Raw genomic sequence first — 13,030 nt, 5'->3', positions numbered from 1 at the left:
TCCATCCATCCATCCTCCACCTATCTACTTATCATCCATTTCTTTACCCATCATCCATCCATCTACCATCTCCCTACCATCCATCCATCCATTCATCCATCTGTTATGCCAAGATCACAGGGACCCCCAAAAGACCACCACGGAGACCGAATCCCACATGTAAAAGCAAAGAGCCTTTATTTCAAGCTCCAGAGCTTGGTCCCTCTGTCTGTCCAACACAGTGGTGAAAGCAGAGAGCCCTGAGCTCAGGTGGGGCAGAGTTTTTATCATAGCAGAGGTTGAGGTGAGGGGATTTCCAGGGTTCAGGACCCTGATTGGCTGACAATTGTCTAGGGGTATCTGCAAAACAAAAATAGGTGTGTGCTAGACTCAAGGACATCTGGCCACCTTATCTAATGGTTGGAATGTTTGGGATGTCAGGTACTTCCTCACCCCTGGGTGGTATCAGCTTAAGGCTTTTCCTGGATCTGGGCATTGCCTGCTAGTAAGCCTGTCACAGAAGCTGTGTCTAGGCTCCTAAGGCTGTCATGGCTGCTGTGTGGTCAAGCTATTGGGGCTCCTTCATACCATCCATCCAAATCCATCATCCACCCATCTACTTATCATCCATTTGTTTACCCATCATCCATCCACCTCCCATCCATCTATGCATGCATCTGTCTGTAGTCTTTTCATTCTTCTTTAAATATATTCTGAATTTGGATGTTTTACCATCTCCACTATCACCCTGTGTAGAAATTGTCACATCACCTAGCCTCCCATCCCTCTCCTGGATGACAGCTTATTCTGTTCCTAGTTGGAAGGTGATTAAAATCATTGCCTGTGTAATCATATTGCCTGATTCAAATGACAAATTTATTAAGAGTCAATTCAGACATCACTCCTTTACTTAAAATTCTTTAATGACTTTGCATTTTAATTTAGACAAAAATCACATTACTAATTGTGACCCTAAAGAGCCCATCAAGTCTGGCCTCTACACACTTTCTCAACTCCACTCATTACTTCCCCATTACCTATTTTGACCAACTGGCCTGCCTTCCAGCCTGTGAGTGTGCCACACTTCTAGTTTTAGGCAACACTTTCCCACACCCTGGAATGGTTGCCTTCTTTTTGTTCAGGTCTCTGTTTCAATGCTGTCCCCTCCCAGAAGCCTCTCTTGATTCCCCTAGATAGATTGTACATCCCCCTCTTCAATACATCTCCACAGAACTAATTACTTGAAATCAGCTTATTGATCAAATAATTTCCATGTTACTGTCAGTCTCGCTGATAAGAGTTCTAGATTTTACTCGACTGCAAGGATTATATTTATTAATTCCCAGAACTTGGACACGGCTGGAGCAGAATAGCACTCTATAAATATGTATTGACTAGGAGAATGGGAGATTTTTGATTCATTAAAATATAAGTAATATAAGAAATTCAAGCATGTAAGAAAAATTTCAGATAGCATCCAGGCATAAAATAACAGTGACATTATCCTCTTGCCTGCACGTAGGACATCTGCACTACGCTGCCAGTCTCTAATCCCGAGAGGCAAGTTGACTTTGGAAGTCACAGAATCTAGTACATTAATTAACATCACTCATCTCCTCATGCACCATTTTTCAAGTCACATTGTTTAAAGTGTCTTCTTCGGGTTACCATTAAAGCCATGGCAGCAGACGTGGCTACAGTGTCTTGGATAGTCATTATGTCCGGAGAGAACATGAGGACCACACACTTCCTCCCCACTTTTCTCTGGCCCCTCTCAGCTTTCCATCATCTGTTTTTCACGATCAAGGTTTATTACATTTATACTCTGATCCGCGGCTATAATTAAGTCTTCTGTGCTTTGAGGAGAGTTTAGTTTCTTAAAACCGAATACCATTAAATGGCAGTTTGAAATTATGATTATGTAAATATTATTCAGTAGAGAACCAAGTAGTTTGATTAGACTCAGAGAGAATGAAAATAATCTTAACTCTCCAAACCTGTGACACTCTATTACAAAGGCCCCATCTTCAGATCAAATGAATTCTGATTTCAGCTTCACATTTCTTCAGTCACTCAAAACCACACTGTATTTTTATTTGATTTGACATATGACATTTCTTGACAGCTTCATTTTATCTTTCTCCAAATCTCTAACTGACTTCCTTTTTTTTCCTGGTACAGAAAGTATATTAAAAATAAGCCTTTTAGGGGAAAATGCTGAGTGCAATGTTCTAGGTATTTTGTATGCATTATTTCATCTACTATTCAATATGACATGAAGTAATAAATATTAAATAATATTTAATTTATTATTATATGTGAGTGAGTGTGTGCACATGTATGTGTGCACAGCTGTGGGTACATGCACGCCATGGCATACATGTAGAAGACAGAGGACAGCTGGTGGGAGTCTATCCCTGCTCTCACTATGTATGCTCTTGTTCTGAAGATGGAAGTTAGGTTTTCAGGCTTCAGAGGAAACACTTTTACCTGCTGAATTATTTCACCAGCCCAGGAATCATTTTATATGCAGTTTTCTTTTTGAAACAGAGTCTCAGTATGTACTCCAGGATTCATGATGTTCCTGTCTCAATTTCTCAAGAGCTGGAGATATAGGTGTGTACCATCACATCTTACTTACATTTGCTTTTCAAATAAGAAAATCAAACTTCAGAAGACACAAATGATTGCCCAAGTTTGTATCATTTGTGATTTGGCTCGAGCAGCCTGGAGGTTGGTATTCTAACCATGTTGGGATGTCCTTATGAATTTCAGAAACTTCCCAGTTTTCTTCATTACACTGTCATTGAAGTAAGTATGTATTCTTAACTGAAGATATGTTTAAGTCCCTATTTGATCCTGTGCTCTTCTTTTGGCATTACTGTACAGGTATCATCTTGAGAATTTGTTTATGATCACTGCATTTCTGGTTTTGTCTATGTGGTTTTTTTTTACCCTTCTATTTTACTTAATATTTTTCTGGCACACAGTAACAGACAAGTTTCCCAGGAAGGGCAGTTGGGACCTATCATTTCCGAGTCCTTAAACTCAAAGTTATTATGATGTCCTTACACTAGACTGATAGTTGGGCTAGGTATTGAATTTTGGGAGAAAATAATCAATCAGAATTTTGCCAGCTTTGCTCTTTGCTCTGCTTTCTTTGAAAATCCAGTATGATTGATAAAAACTCATTTGTAGATTTTTTTTCTTCTTGTGGAAGTTTTATATTTACTCTTTATCTTTGATGTTTCAGGAGAGTTTATTTTAGGTATGGTCACTGTGATCAGTCATTGCAGTATTGAATCTTGTTCTTGCCTCTGGTCCAGGAGACTTTCTTCTATGATTGACTTAATTATTTCCTTCCAAACTCTCCCCACCTCTCTCTGTGTGTTGGATGAGTATTAAAATTCTTGGATTAAAGTCTGGTTCCCCAAATCATGCTTTTCTCTCTTTCTCCTTGGAGTACTGAGGGGCAAACCCAGGACTTCACTCAAGTTGGGCAAGTTCTCTACCAATGAGCTACATCCCTGGCCCTTTGTTTAAACTAAAACACTTCTTTTTGAGACAAAGTCCCTCTCTGAGTTGCTCATTTTAATTATGAATTTGTAATTCTCCTGCCTCTGCTTCCTGAGTATCTTGGATTACAGGCCTGTGCACCTAGGCCTGGCTCTTTCTCCACATCTTTCAATTTCTTCTGTCTTTCTCTTTCTTCTTTGTTTTCATTCTATTGTCTTTATTTGATTCTGTCATACGTTGGTTTTATTTTTAAAATTATACTTAAACATTTCTAAGTGTGTTTGTTCTCTGTACTATGTTTCAATATCCTGTCCTGTTCCTACAGGGGCAGCCACTCTTAAAATCCACCTGATGTTTAGTTTGTTTTGTTCTTTATATATTCTAGATACTAGTCAGACATGCAGCTGGCAAAGATCTCTACTCTCTGGGCTGCCTCTTCCCTTGACTGCAAGTTTCCTTTACTGAGAAACTAAAAAAAACTAAAAATCAAGAAAACAAACAGCCCAAATAAAATATAGGCTATGGAAATGAACTCTCAAAATAAGAAGTACAAATGGCTCCTACACACTTTGAATGTGTTCAACAGCCTTAGCTGTCACAGGAATGCAGATTCAAACTACTTGAAGATTTTACCTCCTTCAGTCAGAATGACCATGATCAGGATAGAAATGCAAACAGGGCTGGGTGGTAGTGGTGCACGCCTTTAATCCCAGCACTCGGGAGGCAGAGCCAGGAGGATCTCTGTGAGTTCGAGGCCAGCCTGGACTACCAAGTGAGTTCCAGGAAAGGCGCAAAGCTACACAGAGAAACCCTGTCTCAAAAAACCAAAAAAAAAAAAAAAAAAAAAAAAAAGAAATGCAAACAAACGCTGGCCTAGATGAGAAAGGGAGCCCCAATCTACTGTTTGTGGGAGTGCTAACTAGTGCAGCCATTCTAGAAGTCATTCTGGAAGTTTCTCAAAAAACTAGGAATAGAACCGCTATGTGATTCAGCTATATCCTTCCTGGGCAGATACTCACAGGACTTTATATCCTACCACAGAGACACCTGCACATTCTTGTTAATGCAGCTCAATTCACAAAGTCCAGGAAATAGAATCAACCAAGATGCCCATCAACTGATGAACAGATAAGGGGAATGTGGTACATGGACACAATGAATACTCTGCTGTAAAGAAAAAGGAAACCACGAAATTTCCAAGTAAATGGATGAAACTGGAAAAAATTATGCTGAGTAAGATCACCCAGGCTCAGACAGATGCCACCTGTTCTTTATTGTATGTAGATGACAGCTTCTTATCTTTCATTTTTATATGTTTAAGCTGGAGTACAAATACACACTAGGAAACTAGGAACAGGCCACTCAGGGTGGAAGCCTTAAGGGAAGGGGAGTAGTTTAGCACAGGTAAAATGAAAACGGACTGGAGGACCAAGGGGGGACGAAGGGTTTGAGCATGGAAGGGCATGGGGGTGGGGAATCAGTTGCTGACAAAGGCTTAACCCAAATGAAGGGTGTGTGTAAAAGTTACATGAACACTTACGATCTTTCAACCCAAGAAAACATTCAATTAGAGGGCATACTTGAACACATGTGAAAGGAGGGGACGATATACTTGGGGTTAAAGTTTAACTGGGGATAAGGGCTGGGTGAGGGTAGGAGATAGGTTAGTCAAAACTGATGATTCTTGAACAAGCCTTATAGAAACCTACCAGTTTTTAGCTAATTAAAAAAAACCGATCTCCAGGCTTGTATACACACACACAAACACACACACACACACACACACACACACACACACACACACTACAGAAGGGAGCTTGAACAATAGTGTCCTGCATGATGGACAATGCTGCAGCACCCAAAATAACATGGGCCATAGCCATTTTTCTTGGTTGCCCGCCACAACTAGATGGTAAGACCCTATTGCTGAAGACATCACTTAGGGTGTAGGATACAGAGAACTCAACCACAAGCTGGCCAGGAAGCCCTTCCCCGCTGACTAGCTTACGTAGTGTTAGAAGATGTTACACAGCCTGCCCAGGGAGAAAAGACACCAATAGTCTGCTCTGAATCCTGCGTGCTACAAGAGGACATGCTGGCAAGTTGTGCCCACTGGCACAATACTGGCGTAGTGGTCGTTGAGGTTAACGTATCTGACTGGATAGGAGGCCTGCACCACAGGAAGAATTTTATTTCTGTTACCATAAACCCACTCAAAAGTTCATGGCTAGGAAATCCTAGATCCTAAGGGGGACTTTTTTTTTTTCCTAAGTGGTCATGCTGCCAGGCTTCATTCTAAGTATTTATGGTTATAGTTGTACATATTTGCCAGTCTCAACATTGGTAAGAGAAGGCTCCTTTGCAGTGGTTCATGACTGCTTCAAGTACTGAGTATAAATAACTCTACATGGTGTAACATGAATTGCTAAATGGTCTTATTAATAAACAAACAAACAAACAAACAAACAAACAAACAAACAAACCAGGAGCCAGATATTGTGGTGAAAGCTGGAAGATCAGAGAAACAGAACAAGCCACAGCCAACCTCACCTTACCAACTCCTCAGCCTCCAGAGTGAGACTTCCTGTTTATTCACTCCTTATATACCTTTCTGTGCCCTGCCATCTTCCTTCCTTCTGGGATTAAGGGCATGTGTGCTTCCAAAATACTTGGTAGCAAAGGCATGAGAGCTCAAGTGCTGGGATTAAAGGCATGTGCCACCATGCCTGGCTCTGTTTCCAGTGTGGCCTTGAACTCACAGAGATCCAGATGGATCTCCACCTCCCAAGTGATAGGATTAAAGGTGTGTGCCACCACTGTCTTGCCTCTATGTCTAATTTAGTGGCTGGCTCTGTCCTCTGATCCCCAGATAAATTTATTAGGGTACACAATATATTGGGGTACACAATATATCACCACCACATGGTCAGATGTGGATGGCCATCTGTATCAACCTTCCTCCACCCAAGGTTCCAGATACCTAGAAGAAGGGATGGAAACAGTTATGCCAGTTTGGGGTGAAGAGCTGTGAAATGTCAATTTCTAGCCACGACATGGCTATTGCACACATCAACTCTAAGTAGCTGTTGGTACCTGCATAAGACCTGCACTCAAAATTCCAGCAAGAGTAGGGGAGGGGCCCGCAAACCCCCACCACCTTTGAAGGAGCTACTGGCAGCCAATGGCTGCTGAGGGAGGAGGAATCACAAATGTTGAGGACATGGTGCTAGCAGATGGCTCATGTCCCTGTGAGTGGTTCTACGTCTTTGTGCAGAAGGGCAGCATTAAGTGGATTTGGGAATTATTAATAAGAAAAGTAAATAGATTAAAAAGAAGACATGAAGTTGAGAGGGAGACTGAGTGGAGGACACTAGTTGGAGGGAGGTGGTGGTAGATGGATATGACCAATATACATTGCAGAAATGTATGACATTTCCAAGAATAAAAATTACTACTACAGATCCATTGGAGACTGGTTGTAGTGTTGCATGCCTGCAATTCTGGCAACTTGGGAGGCTGGTACAGGAATGCACTTGTGAGTTACAGGAATGCACTTGTGAGTTTAGGGCTAGCCTGGGAGGTTTCAGGCTACTCTGTGTGATTGCAGTACTGTGTGACAGTGGTCCTGCCTCTTTAAAAAATTCCATTTGAAATTGTGTGTGGGGTATCACAAGGGGAGATCAGAGGGAGCAGGAGAATGCAAGAGATGAGGGGAAGGAAAGTATCCTAAAACATACTTCTTTTGAAAATGCCATAAGGATATCTGCTACTTTGTCTGCTAATTTAAAAAATATAAATAATCTATCCATGCATTCTTGGTAATCTGTTATTCTGTTTTCCACAGTGGTTCTTTTTCATGATGCTCATTCCCCTCAGATGTCTCTGGAGGTTTGCTGCTTGCTCCTGTTTTTAGCACAAGGATTAGACTGGTCACTATGGCCCATTAAGGTAGATGGCAAAGTGGGTCCATCCATCCAGCATTATCGCCTTCTTTTTAACAAAGCCAAAATAGAGTGGGGTTGCTGAATGTTACGTTCTCATGAGAACCTTCAACTTTCCCAAGGTGCTATGACCTAAACAGCCCCCCTTCCCACTTTCCAGCAATCCCCTTTGCCTTCCAAAACCATGACAAAAATTAATCTCCTAAGCAACAGTGTTTGGAGGAGGAACCTTTAAGATGTGACTGGGGCCTGAGGTCTTTACAGTGAGTGGAATGAAGTATCTTTGTAAAAGGCTTGTTGGAGGACTTCGTACTCTTGATTTTGTGCCTTCTACCTCATGACTCAGCCTGTATGATGGATGCATATTAGCTAAATGGATCATGCTCCACTTTCAAGGTCACATGTTTCTTTCTTGAACTGCAAGACCCCTTTCCTCCCCCCTGCTCCTGGGGCATCAGAGATAGCCTGATGTCCAGCACACACTATGGGCTGCCATGGTGGCATACAACCTCTTCTTCTCCTGCAAAACCTATACAAAGGCCCTGATGCTTGCTTCATGAGTTTGAACTCTCCTCAGAGCTCCTGGCGTTAATAACTCTTCTATTACATCTCTTACTCCAAAAGACAACCTGCCTCAGTTTCCCCCTTGGTTCCCAAGCCTGAAATGGTTCATAATAATGCTGTGACTCAGATGAAGGCCCCACTAAAAGGGATTGCCCTTTGGGGACTCCTGTACCACCGCTTTCTCCAGGCCTGACACAGGCCTCCACTTTCCCCTGGGGAGTTTTTGGGTTCCCTGAGAGTTCTTTCCTTCTGTTTGACTTTTTCTGACAACCTGGATCCTGGGTCAGAGTCCTTCACCAGGCTTGGGTTAGACCCCATTGCTCTAAATCAGCTGACTCTAAGGACACTTATTCCCACTCAGTTTACTATTTGTGACATGACATGACATTTGTGACATGACATGACATTTGTCACACCTCCGGAGGGGAGTTAGAATTTTGAGGATGCTTTTCTCTCTTATCCCTCTCCACCAATCAACTAACTCACCCCATACCTCTTAACATGTACCTTTGACCTCAGAATTCTTTCAGAATTGCCTTGAAATAGCAAATGGCTGAAGACTTCTGGTATCAGAGCATTTTTCTACCTAAAACTACTTTCTTTTCTGATTGTTGTATATGCTGTTTGCTAAATCTTACTACTAAAAACTTACTCCCCAGAGTTTCTTTCTCTGGCTGGCCAGACTGGAAAACTTTTCTACGCCGGGAGACAATAGGCTGCCCTGTCCCCCGACCCCAGCCCCGCCCACCCCAGCCAGATTCCTTTGCTTTGATCATATGAGTCTAGTTTCTCCTAAATGGTGCCACCCAGAGTCTCCTTGGTTGAGATCCCCCCTGCTCTGAAACACATGTGCTTCCTCCTCCTTTCTCCCTGGCCTGGCACAGACATTCACCATGCAGCCTTTCCCCTCCATGTGGTGCCCCACCTGGATTTGTCTCAGGGCTACACACACTCTCCCAGAGAAAAGGCCACCACTCGCCACCTACAAATTCTCAGCCCTTCCAGAAGGATAAATCTGCCCTCTCCTTTGCCGCTGTCTTATGGCTAAAGTGAAATCAAGTTTCAACACAAGGCAGACACTAAGGGGCCCCTCATTCTTTACAGCGCACACTGACTCACCCCTGAGCTACTCTAAAAAAACTAAAAAGTAAAACTCAGTTCCCACCCCGCCAACCAAGGCAACGTATTGGTCCTCCTGCCTTTTGCCAGTCAGGAAGCTCAGTCCTCAACAACAGGCCTGTGTCTAGAACCAGGGTTGAGTATGCATCCCCACTGCCACCAGCTAAGCAGGGCTTGGTTCTCAGCAGCCAAAGTAACTTCAGAACTGAGCAGGCCTTGCTACTGCTCATTCTCAGACAACTCACCTGATATTCCATATTCCATCAAGAGGGTCTAAAAATGCTGCTGTAGCCTCCCAAATCTTCTCAGGCAAGCTCTTGTAATTTCTTTTCATCCTCCGGGACTACATCTGGGACACAAAGATCTGATCCTTCCTACACCCCTCCCCTGCCCTGCAGTTCTTAGCCACAAGCTTAAAACCGTGTGTGTGTGTGTGTGTGTGTGTGTGTGTGTGTGTGTGTGTGTATGTGTGTATGTATGGTATGTGTATGTGTGTATGTGTATGTATGTGTGTGTATTGTATATGTGTGTATGTGTGTGTATGTCTGTGTGTATGTGTGTGTGCATGTGTATGCATGTGTATGTGTGTGTAGGTGTATGTGTGTGTATGTATGTGTGTGTGTAGGTGTGTGTGTATGTGTGTGTATTGTGTATGTGTGTATGTGTGTTTGTGCATGTGTGTGTGTATGTGTGTGTGCATGTGTGTGTGTATGTGTGTGTGTGTATGTGTGTGTGTATGTGTATGTGTGTGTGTATGTGTGTGTATTGTGTATGTGTGTGTATGTGTGTATATGTATATGTGTGTATTGTGTATGTGTGTGTATGTGTGTGTATGTGTGTATGTGTGTTTGTGCATGTGTGTGTGTATGTGTGTGTGCATGTGTATGTGTGTGTGCATGTGTGTGTGTGTGCATGCACATGTGCCTGCACGCATAGGGGGATTTGAAAGCTGCCCAACTTGCCTCCCTCTCTGCAGCGGAAATCTTCCTAAACACTGTCTGCTCAGCCATAAGCCTTCACTCGGCCCTTTGCCCTCTCAGTGGTGAGATGTAATCATGTTATTTAATGTGTTGTCGTTTTGTTTATGTGCTGCGGCTGTGTGTCATCTGTTTTCATAAGTGTTACTTGTACGTAACCTGTCTTTATGTGTTACTCTGTGTCTGAAGGGGAGGAGAAACCTAAGTGAGACCTTGCCACTGTTAAGATCACAGAGTGCTATATACCCGATTGTAAGATGTGAACATGCACATGGATGTGAATGCGTGGGTGTGCAGATGCATACAAACAATTTAAGAAAAAGAGATTTTTGCTCAAATATATACAGGACATCTTAGAATTTACAGATATCTTATGTGTTTTACTACATCATCAACACAACTTTTCTTTTACAATATATTTGGGTTAATAACTAGTTTTTGTGATGCAATGTAATTTCCTGAGAGAAGAATTACGGACATGAAGTACATTTCTGGTAAAGAAGGTTAAAGAAAAGGAAATGCTTTGGGATGAAAAAAGATTGGATATGAAAATTTATAAGGGATGGTCAGAATCATTATATACCATACATATCATAGATCTTATATGACATATGCTAATTCCTGAGGTTAGAATTCCATTGCACTGAGATGAAATTAATGCCAATTCTGTTTACAGCAATACCATTTTCCTAAGTATTGATCCAATCACAGAAATGTTTACAAAAACCTGCTTAGAAACCGAGGATTCTGCTTTATCCTTTTACTGAGATATTGAAAACTGTGTGTTTATTTCTTGAAATCCTGAACACATCTCACTATTGGGTAAACTTATTGCACAGACGTTGCCTTCAGAGCTGAAAAAAAAAATGGCCACCAAGAATTACTCCCACTTGAGTCAATCCTGTTAAATTGCATAATGATTACAAACTTACTCTGCTGGACAAAAACATAAATCTCTATAAAGCTGGCCTATTATGCGAAATTTCATCATGTCTATGATCTTCGGTCATCAAGATTGATAATTAAATGAACAGCTGCAGTAATGAAATAAAAGTTTACCGCTGTAAAGTGCCTGGAAAGTAAAGACAACCAAATTATTTCATTAATTGGAAGAAGACCCTTTCCAGCCGCAAGGGAAAGGACCATGCTCTTGCATTTATTAAATCTTGTTGTATTTAAAAAGTATTCAAAAATTTGCTGCATTATTCCTCAGTGACAAAAATGATGCTCGTCTTGATTCTGATATAAGTACAAGTGAGGATGACATTGGGTCCCTCTGGTGTAACTGTGTTTACTCAGTTCTCTCTCCCATCTTGAAAAAGATCACTTAAAATGATTCAAGTGTTTTCACTATCTTGGTAAAATGATTTCCTTATTATTTAGTATAATTTGAATTTTTAAAAAAAATCTAATTTAAAATTGACAAAATCTTAATTTAAGTCTTGCAGAAGAAACTCCATGGGGGCTGCTTATGTTGTAAATACAAACTTTTAGAGCCCTAAACAAACTTTTCTTTCCTATTAAGATAAAAGAAAAGAATATTAACTGGCTCTGCTCTAACCAATTAGATTACTTCCATTTTACTTCATTTACTATAGCTGGTGATATGTGAAGATTTAAATGAACTCTTCTCATCTGAAGTGGAGTCTTTGTCTCCTTCATCCACTGGCTTTCCTTCTTTCAGACACACTATATGTTTTTTATTATTCTATTAGATATAATACCTCTGTTACCTCAATGTTAAATCAGATACAGAAACAGAACAAAAATCACTCCTGATTACAATGGTTCATAGATTAATAGGACCTAGAAATTTCTTTCTTAATGACTTTAACAACCATTTCTCTCTCCTGAAGATCTGTTGTCCTGCCTACTCAGGTTCTAGGACAAAACATCTTAGCAATGTGACACATGCACTCATATTTGACGTGCTTGGCCAATGGGAAACCGTAAAGTTCCTAGGAAAAGCAAAGCCTGTGTCCTTAAAATTTCAATGAGCTACACACCATGTCATCAGAACTTCAACAGGGAGCATGGAGAATCAGAATGTTACAGGTCTAAAGCCAAAAATTAGAACTTGGGCTACCTTAGCCTGCCTCCCTCCCTCCCTCCCTCCCTCCCTCCCTCTCCCCTCTCCCCTCTCTCCCTTCCTTCCTTCCTTCCTTCCTTCCTTCCTTCCTTCCTTCCTTCCTCTTTCTTTTCTTTCTTTCTTTCTTTCTTTCTTTCTTTCTTTCTTTCTTTCTTTCTTTCTTTCTTTCTTTCTCTCTTTCTTTCTTATACCCAATCTATCACCTCCCTCTGTATATGACTTAACATTCTTGTGGCCAAAATTCAAATAATCTATTTAATGATTAACTTTGTGGAGATCTATAACAACCCTATGGAGACCTAATTTCACTCTCTGATGCCTTCTACCCCAACCTCCTCTAGGATAAAGATCTTGGATCTCATGGCTGCCCCCTCTTCTGATGGTGCACATTGTGTTACCAGCTCTTGTATTTACCTTCTCGACAACTGCAATTCAAACTGTCCACAGAACTCTTCACAGACGTCCTTACATACCAGGTTATTTCTTTGACAACCAGTGTTGACGGTTATTGCTGTGGGATGGTCTGTATGTCAAATATGTTGTTGATTGGTCAACAAATAAATCACTGATTGGTCAATGGCCAGGCAGGAAATATAGGCGGGACTAACAGAGAGGAGAATTGAGAGAACAGGAAGCTGGGTGAAGGAGACACTGCCAGCCGCCATCAGGACAAGGAAGATGTAAGGTACCAGTAAGCCATGAGCCATGTGGCAAAGTAAAGATTAATAGAAATGGGCTAAATATAAGAGTAAGAGCTAGACAATAACAGGCCTGAGCTAATGGCCAAGCAGTTTAAATAATGTAAGAGTCTGTGTGTTTATTTTATAAGTGGGCTCTGAGACTGG

The sequence above is a fragment of the Peromyscus eremicus genome, chromosome 7, assembly GCF_949786415.1.
Source record: "Peromyscus eremicus chromosome 7, PerEre_H2_v1, whole genome shotgun sequence".
Lineage (NCBI taxonomy): Eukaryota > Metazoa > Chordata > Mammalia > Rodentia > Cricetidae > Peromyscus > Peromyscus eremicus.
This window is presented reverse-complemented; position numbering follows the sequence as displayed.